The sequence below is a fragment of the Condylura cristata genome, unplaced genomic scaffold (assembly GCF_000260355.1).
Source record: "Condylura cristata isolate star-nosed mole 26May11 unplaced genomic scaffold, ConCri1.0 scaffold00002, whole genome shotgun sequence".
Taxonomy (NCBI): domain Eukaryota; kingdom Metazoa; phylum Chordata; class Mammalia; order Eulipotyphla; family Talpidae; genus Condylura; species Condylura cristata.
In genome coordinates, this window is record NW_004567103.1 from 77,144,593 (window position 1) to 77,161,043 (window position 16,451).

A 16,451-nucleotide genomic window follows, 5' to 3' on the forward strand; every position below is an offset into this window, starting at 1 on the left:
GTGAGCATAAGTGCACGTTAGAGGAAATATTATTACATAAGTTTTTCAAAGAATTTTTACTTCATGATTTAAAAAACAATAAAATCAGAAAAAGATAATTAGAAAATTGGTCAGAGGTGAGGATATTGATTGGAAAGGGGGATGAGAAAACTCCTGGGTGTATATAATTGTAACAAAACTCATCAAATTATATCTGATTTGTGGGATGTGTTTTATGGCATATATTATACATAAAAATGGGGAGGAGTTTTAAAAGAACTATCTATTTTTATCTTCCACCAGTATATTTACTTATGCCCCAAAAACTATTGAAATTACTGTTCTTTTGCCTGTTAAACAGTTTCAGTGTTGGCAAAAGAGTGAAAAAACATGATGAATATAATATATTTATTACTCTCCATTCTAAGTTTGATCAAGTCTCTGGAAGGAAATACTTTCTATTTATATACATACACACATACTATATTTATATATGTGTGTGTATATCAGTCTATCTACAAATAATGCACAAATTAAATATGTATGCATGTTATATGTATACATACTATATATGCATTATATGTTTTATATGTGTGTCTTATATATGTGTTTTTTATGTTTATATATATATATATATATATATACACACATACACACACACACACATACACACACACATACTTTTCCTGTTATTTTGAACAGATATTTTTAAGATAATGGATAATTTTCAAATTCCCCATTGAGTCAAATTTTTCAACTCAACTATAATCTAGTAATTAATTTAGTTCTTTACCATTATGTTTTATCATCCAAATTCTCATCTTTTCTACTCAATAAGTTAGTGTTAGTTTCACATTTTAATTAGTTTTATCTTCTTTTAACAAATTAATTATGTTTATATACTTCTTAAAAAATGCCACAAATTATTTATATAAAAATAAGGGAATGCAATTTAAAAACTTAATTCATCAAATCATAGAACCAAAGGCTAGTGCTTTTAGATTGAGGACTCCTAGGCACATACAAATAAACACAAATTAGAAGATAGAAATTCAAGGGTTCCATTTTTGAGGACTAACAAATCTGGGGGTGGGGAGGACAGAGAACAACAAAAAACCTTCCACAGGAGCTATGTGTTTAATTTGGAAATTAAAGAAATTAATTAACTAGTTAGTTAATTCAGGATATTTCTTTCAATACCTTGAGTTAAGAATAAATTTGTATCTTTTATATTGCTTCTCTTTTTGTCACTACACTGAGTGGCCTTGAATGTTAACAACCAACTCTTGCTCATAAGGTCCATTTGTCCATATTATCTTTTGCTTTTTAAGTAGCTCTTCATTTCTGGTTGTTGTTCTTATGATTGTAAAATGTGCTACTCTACGCTTCTTAAACATACAATAATATGATAGAACAGTGTCTTTGGTGAATATTTAAGCAATTATAATGTTGACACAAAATAATTTAATTTCCTACACACAAGTTGCAAATCATAAAAAAAAAAAACTGAAAAGAAAACATTTCAAATTCTTCTAAACTTATTCAGACTTATTAGTGTTCTAAACCCCTTGAAAGCAAGAAGAAAATAATTAATACATGGTATCTTTTTTTACTATCCATTGATTAGAGTTAAGAAAATCTATCTTTGTTTTGTGTTATCTGTGACTTAGGAAGCAAGAAGATAAGTAAACCTCATCAACTTTGAGTTCCATTAATTTGTATTACTTTTAACATTTTCTGTTGAGCTAGATTAATAAAAAGTATCTCTGTTGCCTTTCAAGACCTGCCTTCACTCATTTGCAAAGCTAACCATCAACTTTAATGCTAGATATTACACATTTTGAGGAATATTTATAATATCATTATGAAATAAATTGTATAAAAAATTTAATTTGTAAGTTAAAAATTTAACATATCTAATGGAGAGTCCTACTCCTATTATATCATATGCTATATGAATAGATCACAGCTAAATTTCAAAGTATATATGATTCTCAAAACAGCTACAAACTATTGATGATGTGTTTTATGTCATGTAGGTATTTGCCAACATTTTTCTTATATATAGTAATTAGCTGATTAGCAAAACAAATAATAGTAATTATAGACCTTTCCAAACCTATAACCTTACTTTATTGCATTATTATAACAGTATATAATATATTTATATATGTGTGAATGCCTATATATGTATGTGTATATGTGCATATACATATATATTGTAGCTATATTACTGCGTGTATATGTTTTTTGTGTGTGTGTGTATGTATATACATATATATATTTGCTGAACCCTTACTATATTTATGGAACTTTGCTGTGTGCTAAGGATATTAAGTTTAGTAAGGTCAGTGTTTACCTTCTAGGAATATTATTGAAAAAAACAAAAACAGAAACTTAAAATGAAGTGTGATAAGTTCTCCTTATAGTGGATGATAGAGCTTCTAAAACTCTTAGTTTATCTTCAGTTTGCATCTACATCTTCATTTTGTTAAAATAAAATATAGTAGACTTTATGTTTTTCTTGAGGATCCTGCCATTCTTGATTGCTTTCTACAAGTACACAACATTATGATTTTCATAAATCTTATTTTAAAAATTCTATGGCCAATCAAGTAAAGATAATGCTGAAACCTAAGCACCGGGCTTGTAATAGATGGTGACACACTGAAATGTGTACACATGAATGTAGCAACAGAATCTAGTTTAATTTATTCCTGCTGATAGATAATAATAGGAAGTCAGGCAGACTGATGTGCAATTGCTATTTATCCAGTCACACATTGTTTGTGATAAGCACAATGCATGAGACCTCCTTTCTGCCTCATTAAATAAGTTAATCATGTAAATCAGAGGTAATTTTTTTAGAAAATATGGGTACAGTTTAAAAGTAAATGATGCATTTTTCATTGCTGAGAATAAAACCAGATGTGACAATGTTCAGGTGTCAGTCACAAAACATTATCATTCTTTAGAATCTAATATGAATGAATGGAAAATTAAAAGGCCAAATTGATATATACTGCTATCTGTAGAACATGATCACCAATACAAGTCATTTTTGCGTAATTAAAATAAGTCTAAAGGGCTCAAATGCTGTGATAAGAATTGAAAATGAGATGCATGTCATTCCTGTAAAGTGCATGGGAAGACATTTCCACTAGAAACTCCAAAATCCCTCATTTAGCCAATGAAAAATTCACTAATATATGTTTAATGAGTTCATGGCAAAAAACTTGGCATGACTGAATCCTATTATTTTTTTGAATCTCTCAGAGTCCCACGTGACTTTGCTACTCTAAGGAGTAATATCCAAGGAGTAAAAACATATGAAATATTGTTGGCGGGGAAAAATAAAGAGAGAGAGAGAGAGTGAGAGGGGACCTCCCTGGTGGTGCAACAGGTTAGGAAGGAATCCTACAAGCGAGCCACAGCTGCTTCAGGCTTCAGTGCAAGTTAGATTCCCAGCCCCGGGAGGTGATACAGATGGCACAGCAGACCTCTCCTGGCTCGCCCCCTGCTCCCCTCAAGAGTGTACTTTGTCCCTCTGCTGGTTCTGCTCCCCACTCTGTCTCTGGTGAATACTCTCATTGCCCCTGCACCTCTGCCCTGTATCCCAGTTCTGTATGTCTAAATAAATAAATAAATCTAAAACATAAAAAAGAGAGACAGAGGAAAATGTAAAGATTGCCATTATAAAGTGGATAACTGCAGTAATGTCCTGCAGGCAAATATGTAGTAAATTTCATTGATGTGTGTTGCATCTCCATTTTCAATCATTTCAGAGTTCTTTTCAATTTATCTTTTGATTTATTTAATGAAGAGTTTATATTTTTAATCTCCAAATATTTGAGGATTCTACACATATATTCTGCCACTCATTTCTAACATAATCTAATGGGTTCAGAGAACATACTTTGTGTGGCTTTAAACAAGTTGGATTTATTAAAACTTGTTCTGTGGTTCAGAATATAGTCTATTTTGCTAAATATTTTCTATTCTCTTAAAATGTGTTCATTTTCTGCTTTTGTGTAGTGACGTATGAATCTCAATTAGGTCTTCTCATCTTTTATATCCTTAGTGATATTCACTTCTTTCTGTCAGTCGTTGATAAGAGTCTTGAAATTTTGACCATCATTTCTTCAAACACTTTTTCTGTGTTCAACCTTTTTCTCCTTCAGGGAGACAAATTACATATCATATATATTTGGCTTCATGATATTATCCCACAGTTCACTGATATCTGTTCATTCTTTTTCTGATGTTTTTAATCTATATTTAATTACAGATACTTTATTGTTACGTTCATCTAAACTACTTTTAATGACAATTCACTTTTAATTTTATCCTGGTAGTTATCCATTGTTAATTTCATCTCAAAAATTGCTTTAGCACTGTTGTATATTATCCTATCATGGTTTGATTTGGGGGAAGATTTCTGTTTATTTTCCCACCTCTATCAGTTATATTTGCCCACTTATTTTAATGTCCAATAATTTCTGATAGGTGCCATATTGTGAGTTGTGCCTTTTTTAGAGTCTTGGATATTTTTGTATTTGTATAAATAAGATTGAGCTTTGTTTGAAAAAAAAAATGTATTCACATTTGTTTTTCAGTTTTTTTTAGCAGAGAAGTGCAGCGTTTATCCTGAATCTAATTTTGCTCCACTATGAGGCAGTAGCCCACACAATGGCCACTGTATTATAAAGAGTGATGTTTCCCTGACCCTGGTAGTTTATTTTACTTAAAATTTGAAGACACCCTTCTGGAATATACTACTTATACAGCCTTCATATTAGATTACTCACAGTTTCAGCCTTTAATGAATTTTAACAAATAATTTTTCGGTGCAGAGAACCCTTAAGGTTTTGTTCAAATCATCTCCACTGTGTTATATGTTAGAGTCTCAGGCAATCTTAAGACTTACCTTTAGCACATGATAGTAAATCTAGTCTTTACACATCTTGTCCTGAAATGAAGATCTGAATTCACTGAAACTACATGTTGACCTTAGATTACATTTTACATTGTAAGGTAAGGTTTACTTAAAAATGTAGTTTTCCAAGAACAAGAGTCAACATATAAAAATGAATTGTTCTCTAATGTTTAACTAGGGTATCATTTCAGACTGTAGCAATGTAATTTGAGCAATTCCATTATCACTGAAAATCTTTTGATATGTACTGTCTGGCTAGAAGTACCTTTGGCATTAAGAAATTTGCACTCTTCACACTCAGACATTTCTCCCTTTGAAGACATATAAATAATATGCCACAATTAATTATATACTCAAAATGGCATGATGTCTCATAACCTGTTATTTTTCCCCAGTATAAAAATTCCTAGACTTAGAAGAATCACTTAGTAGTAGGAATGATTTCTTCTGTCAATTCACTGTCCATTTGGAGGTAGACAAATCTATCCTGGAATGATTTGATGATAGAAATTCTGGACGACCTCAATAAGTCATCTTAGAACATATTGTTCTACCTTTGTTTATTGCTAGTTAGTTTTACAGGGCATCTAATTGACTTATCAGACAAAATGACAAGAATCTGCTTGGTTTAATTGTGTTCAATCAGAATGCATTTGCAATCTAATTAGTTAATATTTTCCTCACCTCTATTGACCTCTAAGGAAAAAAAAAAAACTTTTGAAACATTCTAGATCAATGAATCATTGCTTTCTCTGAATTGAAGTAATTCTTCTGCATGCAGACTGTGTATTAAATATAAGCAATTTATAGTGCTGATGAAAAATAGAAAAGATGAAAATATGTTATGATTATCCTTTCCTACATGAAAGAGCAAATCTTAACAAAAGTTCTCAAAAATACCTAAAGAATGACTTCTTATATTGTGAATGGTACACTTTTTTCTTTTTTTAAGCAATTTTATCATTTCTAACATTGCTATCTGACTTAGGGGGATATTCTGTTTGCTTTCTTCATGTCACATTTCTCACCTGAAATATAGCCATAATGTGTTTTGCTATACAATGGACTACATGAGATAATAGTTTTGAAATAACTTTGAAACACAACCTATTCATTACATACATGATGTTAAGCCACAATATTTTGTCTCATTATTGAATTATTCCTTTATAAAGGTATACTATGATGGTAGAATGCAAAGCATTAATCTATCATACATTTTTTTTTCTTTCTGTAAGGTCCTCTAAAAGAGTCAAAATAGTAATCCAAAGGAGATGGAAACCTATTTCTCTAAATCATACACAGTATTGTAAGTCAGTTTTAGCTCAATTAAACAAATAATAAAAATAAGGAGAAGAACAATTACCCTTCAGAATCCATGTCGCCTACATAAACATGAGAATAGCATTAAAAATAAAAACAAATAATCAGGATTTGCTTATAATAACAGGAAATATTCTATAATCTTCTTAGTGGAGGACAGAGACCTTTTCAAGTCAGAGTCACTCTGCAAGTTGTCTTCCTCAGCAGAGCAGATTCCCTGCAAACCCAGAAATCACTCCCAAAGGATAGCACTGAAGCTGACACTGCCATGAAATATAAAGAAGTAAAAATCAAACATTTTAATGTTATATTTCTACATATTTTTCAGAAAGAGTTAATAGTGATTTTCTTAGTCTCTGCCTTGAACCACTACATAAAAAAAGGCTAAACGATCTTTGAAGTATTTGTGATTAATTCATAACAAAATAAGATACATGTTTCTCTTAGCAACACACAAATGAATGTTAGTATCTCTTAGAGACTGAGCTGTTTTTAAGTTTCTTTCTATAAAATAAAAGGGAATTCAATGTATATTAAGAACATCAGCTCATTTTTAAGAAGCGTTTATACATTTTTTTCTCAAAAGTTATGACTATTACTTTAATTTTTCGTTATTATTATTACTACAACACTGGTTTATATGATTGTGTGTTGAAACATAGGATCTCTCAAGTCTTATTATCACACCCACACTTACCAAAAAGACACCCATAGTCTGTCATCACAGTGCATTGTGTTCCCTCCCCACGTTACTTACAGGAGGGGGTGCTCCCCTTCCCGTTGCCTCTCTGGTAGCCTCGGTTTTATAATCAACTTTCTAGTGTTGGTTCTTAGTTTGCCTTTATCTGATCCTTTATTTAATTGTTCTATACTCCACATATAAGTGAAAGTATCTTTCTCCTTTTGACTTGCATTGCTTAGCATAATTCCCTCCAGTTCCAACTGTATTGGCACAAATGAAAGAATCAATCCTTTTTTATAGACAATTAATATTTCTTTGTGTATATATCCTATATTTTCTTGATCCATTCATTTGTTTAGGGCATCTTAAATTGTTTCTAGAGCTTAGCTTTTGTAAATAGTGCTGACATAAACAAGGGGCTACATGTTTCCCTTTGAATTAAAGTGTATCTTAGAGGATAGACACCTAGTTTTGGAATTGTTGGACTATATTGCAAATCCACTTTTAATCTTTTGGGAAAACTTCATTCTGTTTTGTATAGAGAATGGACTTTTTAAGGTTCTCACCAACTTTGTATAAGTGTTCCTTTTCTCTATATCTTCAGCAACACTTGTTTCTGATCTTTTCATTGTGGGCCTTTTTCAGAGATGTGAGTTGGTTAAAAAGACCATTCAATCTAAAGAAATATGCAAATGCAATGAATCCAAATCAAAAGATAAGTGGCAATTGTCAAAGAAATAGCACACACAATACTGAAACTCAGATAACTCCAAATAGCCAAAACAACCCTGGCAAAAAAGACGAAGGATAGCAACTTCACACCTCCAAAAGTCAAATAATATATATATATATATATATATATATATATATTTTATTTCCTTCTTATTGTATCACAGAGATGAGTGATCCTATTTCCTTCCTTAATGGCTCCTTGAACTCCTTGAGAGATGTACTTGCCTAACTCTTAAATGTAATAGCTATTTCTTGGAGTGTACTTACCCAATGTGTGTTTCATTCTAAAAAGTTTGATCTCATTTGATCATTCCAGTAACACTGTTTATATTATATATTTTCTATAATATACATTATGAGAGATTATATAGCATAACATTGTTTAATAGTATTTACTATGATTTTGTTTAGATAGGAAACTGAGGCATATGGAGTTTGGGTTATTTTTGGTTTGTCAGTTGTTAAATGGGCAAGCCAGGATTAAAAGTGAACTGTTTGATTCTACACCCTGGGGTCCTAAAGGATGTGAGATACTATATTTGCTACAAAAACCCATTCTGTCACTTTTTGGTTGCCTTTGGCCCTTTGCCCCATCAATAATCACTCTCTCCACACTGCTGACCTTCTCTCCCTATCTTGTACTTTTGATCTCTCCATTTTCAATGACTACTGCTCTGATTACATGTTAAAGTTTTTCTATTTCTTTAAAACTTTATAATAGCATGGTCCTTACCCTTCAGCTCCAAATCTTTCTTTGTGTCAAAATCTTTGAAGTGTCTATTTCTTGACTCATCATTCACTATATTACACTCACATACAACTGAAATTTTGCTGTTAAAATTTTCTAACAACTTTCTAGTCCCTAATTGTTATTTTCAATTTACATTGCATTTAATTTCTGTAATATTTGGCATCTTTTCTACATTTTCTATCATTTTTCAAAAAGTCCACTTCTTTATATCATATAGTTTCAGTAATTTTTAAGTAATCATAGCATTGCCTTCAAGCTTGTACTCTTCCTGACTTCTCATATCTAAGTGATCTCCAGTCATAAAAGTTTATTACTTATTAGTTCCCAAAACTTTTTTTCATTGTCATCACTTTATTTCTTACATGTTGCCTATTTTAAAACAACTGAGTTATTCTCCCTGATTTTAGATTCTAACCATTTGTATTCTACTTCCTCACTGCCAACAGTTACCTTGCTAACATTTAAATGGGCTCCAGTATTCTAGTGAAAAGTGTTTGTAATCATATATATAAGTTCTTTCTCAGTCTAAACACAAGCTATGTGCAGTCAAACAAGTTGCCATGTAGCCAGGAGCCTCCTGGGGCCTCCCCCTCATGACACAAGGGTTACACTGTAGCACTATGAAGCTGTCCACAACCACTGCAGCACAAGTTCTATTCCCTGCCAGGGACGTGACCCACATGACTCAGCAGATCTGTCCTGTCTCACCTGCTGTGCCCCTCAAAAGTTTATCTCAGTAATTTGCTTGTTCTGCTCCCCACTCTGTCTTTGGTGGGTCTTCTCACCCTCCTCGCCCCCAGCACCTCTCACCCACACCCCATTCTTGTACATGTATGTAATCATTTGTTTTTTAAATATTTATTTGTGCATACAGAACTGGGGTACAGGTCAGAGGCTCAGGGGTGGCGAGAGGCTTCACCAGAGACAGAATGGGAAGCAGAACAGGCAGATCAACGAAGTACACTGCTGAGGGGAGCAGCAGGCGGGTCAGGAGAGGTCTGCCTCACCATGTGGATCAACTCTGGCAGGCAGGGATCGAGCTCATGAGGAAGTGGCCTTAGCCTCTCAGTGCTGTGCTTTAACCCGCTGCACCACCAGGGAGGGCCCAAATCTTTTTTTTTTTAATGTTATGAATTTACTGAAATTAGAGAACTTTAACTTCACCTCCTCAGTTAATGTTCATCTGTAAGTATAAGTAGATTGCATCTTTAGAGTTCATATCTTTTTCTTGAATTCTTTAAAATTCAAATTCCTGGAGAATGAATAAATTAGTAAGAAAGCTTAACATTATATAACTCGTTTTCCTCAACTATAAGGTTATCACAGAATTTAATGTGTGTGTGTGTGTATATATATATATATATATATATATTTAAAAATTTATTTATTTATGCATACAGAACTGGGGTACAGGCCAGAGGTGCAGGGGTGACAAAATGATTCACCAGAGACAGAGTGGGGAGCAGAACAGGCCAACTGACAAAGTACACTGCTGAGGGGAACAGTGGAGGGGGAGGGGTCAGGAGAGTTCTGCCGCACCATGTGGGTCATCTTCAGGGCAGGGATCAAACTTATACTCAAGTGACTTTAGCTTTTGAGTGCTGTGCTTTAACTGCTGCACCACCAGGGAAGGCCTATATGTATATATTTTTAATGGTAGTGTATAAGTAGCATGTTGTTATCTGTAATAAAATTAACTATTATTTTTTTATTTTCCTGCTGGTGACTGTATACAATATTTCCTATATATAGAGAAAAAATTTTCAAGCTGTTCCTCTGAAGGCAGTGATCAGTGATTTCTCTTAAAGGAAAAGAGATGTATGCATCTAAATCCAATTCTCTTTGGTGCAAATGAAGGTCAGAGCAGATTAGACAGAATTACTGTTATTATTATTGTTATTATTTTGTCATCATCATTATTATAGGAACATGAAATTTTAGTCATTATTATGTCTTATATTAAAAATTTTTAAATAATGAATTTTAGTATTTATCATATACTTTGAAAGGGATGACACAAGAGATATGTATCATTGAAATACAAACTTTTATTTTCCATCTTAGCACCTAAGTGCATAAACTACCTGCATTTTTAAAAGGTCTCCCAAACTAATGCTGCATTTACCACAGTTGTTTGGTAACTTTTTCAGTCATTTGTCCCGATAAACAATCATCTATATCTTCATCTCTATTACGTTTAAATATCTTTTAAAGTTTTCTGTTGAAAGCTATTTTGAGAGGATAATTAAGCTCCCAGTCTTTTTTAGTATAAGCACGTGAAAATGTAGGGAAAAAAAATACTAGCTATGAGCTGCTCCAGATCAATAAGATATGAACCACCTCTCATTACACCCTTTTGTATGCTTCAAGTTCATACTAGCTCTGAAAGAAGAAAATGTGAACAAGAAAATTTATCTGAGAGGCAGAAGAAGTAAGAATCTGTCACCATGATTACCATTTTCCAAGTGGCTGAGGTTGCCTGGAAACTTGTTTTTCTACCAAACACAAACCAAAACTCATTAGCTAAACACATATCTTTGGAAATGCACAAGGAGGAATGTGTGTCAGTGAAAACAAGTGTTTGAGTTCAAATTTTCCTAGCAGTTAAATTCTATAATTTAGTATGTTGTCCCTAAATATTTTTATTTACCCATAACAAATATAGGATTGCAAAAGAGGTAAATAACAAAAACCCTGATTTTGTTATAGGTAATCATTGCAGTCTTACATGTATGACACTTACTTACAAGTGACAAAAATACTTCTTTGTTCATTCTTTCTAAAATTTCATGTGAAATCCAGGTTCACTTGTTCATTTTTTTTCCTTTATTTTATAAAATGTACATTTAATAGCTACTGACTTCCAGATTTTCTGCTAGGCAAGAGAAACTATGACTGCCCTGAAGAAACTTATATTTCTTCTATAGAAAATTTCAAAATATAACTCTTACACCATCTACATGAATATTTCCTAACTATTTAGAAATCTGTCTTCACTCCAGCTTATAAGTTTTATCCTGATTACAAAGTCCATTTAGATAGTATTGACTTCATGATGGCTAATTTATCATCATTTTGCTTTACATTTGTTCAAGTAAAAACCACAAGTAACATCTCATGATGTACAGTAGCAGAGTTGCAGTTTCCTGTCATCTTATTCAACTTGTTATATTTTTAAGTAAAGACTTTTGTATGACACCATAAGTCAAAAACTATATGTATTTTTAAAAGCATCTCAGTTGATTATTTTGCTTTTTAAAATTTTCCCATTTATCTAGTGCTTTGCCATACACAATGTTGCTATAGAGTAATTCCAGATAGAAATGGGATGACCTGAGTTGTGAGTTGTCACCATATGCTTAAGAACTGAGGACAAGACCCAAAACACACAAAGAGAAGAAAATTAAAACAAATAGAAAAAAGAAATTTATTCATAAGAGGATTGAGAAAAGGAGAGCTAGAGAAAGGGAGAAATTAAACCAACCTTGGCTTAACTCTCTTTCTAGTCCCATCCAGTCTCCAGTTCAGGAACTCAGAGTCATAGCGTACTGGGAGTTGTAGCCCTATGTACTTGAGAACTTATCTCTGGAGATGGCATCTATGGAGAAGTCCTTTCAAGACTTCTGTCTATCGCTCAGAGTTTATTTCTTACTGTTCTAACAGTTTGTTCTGAGAAAACAAATGTATCAGCTTTTCCTATTTGGAGTCTGATTTGAAGTCTGCTCTTCAACTTGTCATTAAATGGTTCATATTCACTTTAGGGTCTAAAAAGCACATTTCTGATCTAAATTATTTCAGAAGTCAACTGTATCATCAAAGTAGGTGATATGATTGACTAGTATGGGAGACACCCCCTAAAAATACTCTCCAAAGCTTGAATTTAATATTACTCATTCTATTTTTAACATTTCTCAGGAAAATAAGTTTAGACTATACTATATATACTATATATATACTATATATACTATACTTTGAGTTTCTTGTGTGTTTTTTAATCTTAACTGGGTACCACAAATTTATTGTGCTGATGGACTACTTTGATTGGTCCATTGGTATGTGGATGCTTCTTATCAGCCTGGTGCAGGAGCATGCAGAAAATGAATATTGACAGTCTCTATTACAAAAATAAGAGAAACACCCAAAGTCGGATTTAACATAACCTGCTTTCAGTCACCTTTTCATTCATTTTATTCAAAATATATATTTAATAAGCTTCATCTATGAGTTGGGGTTTAAAATATCATGTAAAACATTAATAAAGTAAGAAAAAATACTGACTGCATTTAATATGTGTAAGTGGCTCTCCTTGTCACATGTGTTACTGCATTTAATCGTTACAAGTCTGTAATGGGATAACTGGACCTGCAATTACTTCTGTTTTACATGAAAGAGAACTGAAGTCCAGAGAGTGGAATAACCACCACAGTCACCCATCCAGAATAAACTTTAAGAACTTGAATCATTTTCTTTTATCAGAGCCCTTCTTATGTAACTCTTACACTGTGTTCCTGTCCAAGAAGCTGGGCATTAGACATCAAAGTCCTTAACTGAACACAAAGGTAGAAAAAAAGTCTGAGCATGCTACCTTTGAGGCAGTCAGGAGGCTCAGTGCAAGCATAGAAGGAGCAAGAATTCAGGTATCTACCTGGAAGAGCTGGAGGCACACCTGTGTCCTTGAAGGCATGTAGATAAGAGCATCATCTGGGCAAATGTAGCTGCATGTACAATAGCATAATACATAAGAGGATGTGCCATGTTTAGGCAACTATATGTACTTTGATTTTTTTTTTCTGGGAAAATGTTTTGAGATGGGGAAGAAGTGAGAAATGATGATCTGAAAAATAAAGGTCCAGGATTAAACAGAGTGCTTACTATGCCAAGATTTCCTGATTTATAATAGCAAATATATAAGCCTATTGAATATCTTTAAACACATAAATCATTTTATCTCTTCAGATAAATTATTTTTTAAAGGATGGCAATTAGTAGTATAAACTTCCGGTTTATAATGAATCCCAGTGGTTTTGGCTAGAACAGCTGACTTGCTGTGTTTGTAAGGCCTGCTATCCCTGAGGGAAGGGTAAACATAACATGATTTCTTATGCTAGAGAGCAAGACCTTCCCAGCAGTTTTTGACCTGGTAATTAAATGCACACACTTTGCTTCCCACAAGTTAGTGAATTTTTTTTTTTTTCCTTAAAAGTCAGGTACATATGCCAGAGACATTTTACAAGGGTGAAGTGGGGAATGGACTCCAAAATGGGGGAGCACACAGCACTATGGTGATGGCACATGGGTGAGCTGGTGGTGGGAAGTCCGTGGGAATTACAACTGAGATGGAAAAAGGCATAAAATGATGTAAAAATAAACTAAAACAAAAAAAAAGTGCACTCAAAAATTTAAAACATTAATTTTGAAATAGGCATGTCTTATTTTTAAGCTTTCTTTTTTTTTTAATAATGCATAGTTTGTTTAGTACTTTGGTATGGTACAGATTACATGCTATTGGGCACAATAATGGTGCAGAATCTATTAAGGTACAAGTGTATGCACCCATCAGCTAGTGGCAACAGGAAATTATCAAACAGTGCCTTAATAATAACACCAACTCCCTGCATGCAACAACATGGCATTATACCTTTCTGATGAAACCTTCTAACTAGCCTATCAAGAGCATAGAAATATAAAGATAGATGGTTCTAGAATATTATATGTTCAACCTCCCCCAAGTCCATTGAACAATATATACACACATTATTTTTCAGAACAATAACTATTTTTAAATATTCTAATTTCAACTTTTTTAAAAATAAACTATATTTGCCTGATTTTTAAAAATTGAGTATTTACAATTTCAGGTAAAGAGATGATTTTACCAACAGAGGATCAGTCATGTCTATAACAGATTTTTATTTTTATTTTTTGGTATTCTGTGACCTCCTGGTTCACAGAATAAAATTACTTAGTGATACATCTGTTTCTGTTAGCTAAATTTCAAGGAATAACAGTTCTTCTCCCACTGATAGGATTTCCAGTATCTGTCATTTATCACATACTAAGTTACATAACCACAGGTTTCTTCCACTGGGCTTTGGCTGGCATCTCGCCTAGATGGGCTGTTTATCATTCTTCCCAACCATGAGATGTGGCTCATCTGATATAATAAAATAAAGATTTCTAGCTTAGTGATATTTTATGACCTAAATCATAACATGAACTTAGGAAACCCTGCCCTAAAAAGCTATAGTCTTTATACATTTTTCACTGCTATTTTTGGTGCTATTTTATTTGTTGTTTCATTGTTACCAGCTGTTTCCTTATTTTTCTTCTCTTTTTAAACTTCTCCCCTTTTGTCTCACGTTGGTGCCCCTTCACTTTTTCTTTCACACAGTCTATCTTTCTAGGTCACATCCTTGCTGTCTCAAGAATTTTAAATTATAAATCTACATTGTCCACATACCTGGAAATTTCTTCCTGACCTTCTCCTTTATCATTCCGCATAAGGGTTTGGGATGACTTTGAGTAATGGTATATTTTTAAGAACTTGTATTATCTAACTAGGCCGTGCCCTTTATTGCAGGAGGAGGAGTGATGGGCCTCCTGGCCCTCTGCCAACAGGCCCTGCTGTTGCTGGTTTTCCAGCAGGAAAGTTGTCACTGTGAATCGCCCACATCTTTCTTCAAGTCAAGCTGTGTTATTCTTACTACCTTGTTATTTTTCTCTCAATCAAGAGCTTGATTTATAATTTAATGAAAGAGAATTTGAAATAAAAAAATGCATTTCGAATTCTAGCTTGCTCACCTACCTGCTAAGTGATTCAGAGGTCCCATATCTATAAAATGAATAAAATACAGCCAATTCAGAGGATTGTTCTAAACTTTAAATTATGCAATATAAACATAATACTAATATCTTGGGTGCCATAAAGTAAATTCTTATAACTGTCTACTATTGTTATAAATACTTGTTATGGCCAAAGTGCACTCAGGGACGCAAACTGTTAAAGAGTTTGAAAGGGATAAGTAAAGGAAGCATATTGTTATTCTGAAATTTTTTATTAGAATTAGTGTTCACAAAGAGAAGAAAGGATATTCTTAATAAAACAAAAATTACATCCCCCCCCCCCAAACACACACACCTTGGGCACATGCCCAGACAAACAGGCTTGACCTGTGTGGTTCAGTATGGCTACTTACCACAAGTCTAAGGTAACAGCTCTTAAGGAACCACAGCAAAGGGGTTGGGCAGATCCTAGAGAGCTGAGAGAGAAGGCTAGTGTTAAAGTTAAAAATATAACACATAATCACAGTGAGGTTATACTACCAGCTGCCTTTGTCTCTGCCAGCTGCCATGTCATCTACATGTCTCTCCCAAGTATGTCCTCTAAGTATTTCTACAGGTATACTCTCCACATGATCCTTCCATGTGTCCTTCCCAGCAGTACGAGTGTGCAAGTTAGGCTTGCCCCTAGAATTTCTCAAGGAATCTGGTTTATGGCAGCTGCTTGTAGGACACCTTCCATTCATGGAGGTGCATCTGTAGGTATTTTTACTCCTGGAATATTTTGAACCCATTTTACTTTCAGTAGTTGACTCATGAAGTTTTAATTTCTTAGTTTCAGATGCAAATAATGTTGCAGATAAGGCATAGAAAAGATAAATGTGTTGCTCAAAGTATAGGGATATGAATAGAATTAGCCTTCTTCATACCATCTTGATACTTCAATTTCAATTCATGCCATAGTCTATTCTATACTATGTGCCAATAGCACGTTCCTTTTTGCATTCATGTTATGCCCCTATAGATCATTTTTTTCTCAATATGTGAATAATACATACTTCATGTATACATTAGTAACTCATCAATCTATGTGAGTATACTGAGATATAGCCATCTGAGATGGCTTTAGATACACCATCTTAAACAAGGAAGGTTGTGTACTGGTGGAGTGGGAAACATAAATTAACTAGGTTGTTTACTGCTGGGGGGAATGTATTTTTTACTTTGCTGAAGAGACATACAAGGTTAGGTTTCTTGGAATAGACCCT

The 16,451-nt window shown here is 33.3% G+C and overlaps 1 protein-coding gene and 1 long non-coding RNA gene across 2 annotated transcripts in view; one reads left to right on the forward strand and one right to left on the reverse strand.

Annotated features, from left to right (window-relative positions):
• The window catches only part of DPP10 (dipeptidyl-peptidase 10 (non-functional)), a 1,217,772-nt gene that overhangs the window by 527,653 nt on the left and 673,668 nt on the right, over positions 1-16,451 (forward strand). The gene's annotated exons all lie outside the window — the stretch shown is intronic.
• LOC105853778 lies at positions 13,055-15,663 on the reverse strand. Its single transcript, XR_001145544.1, has 3 exons — positions 15,600-15,663; positions 15,209-15,235; positions 13,055-13,237 (listed from the first exon to the last, which is right to left on the reverse strand). It is a non-coding gene; the product is annotated as an uncharacterized LOC105853778 (long non-coding RNA).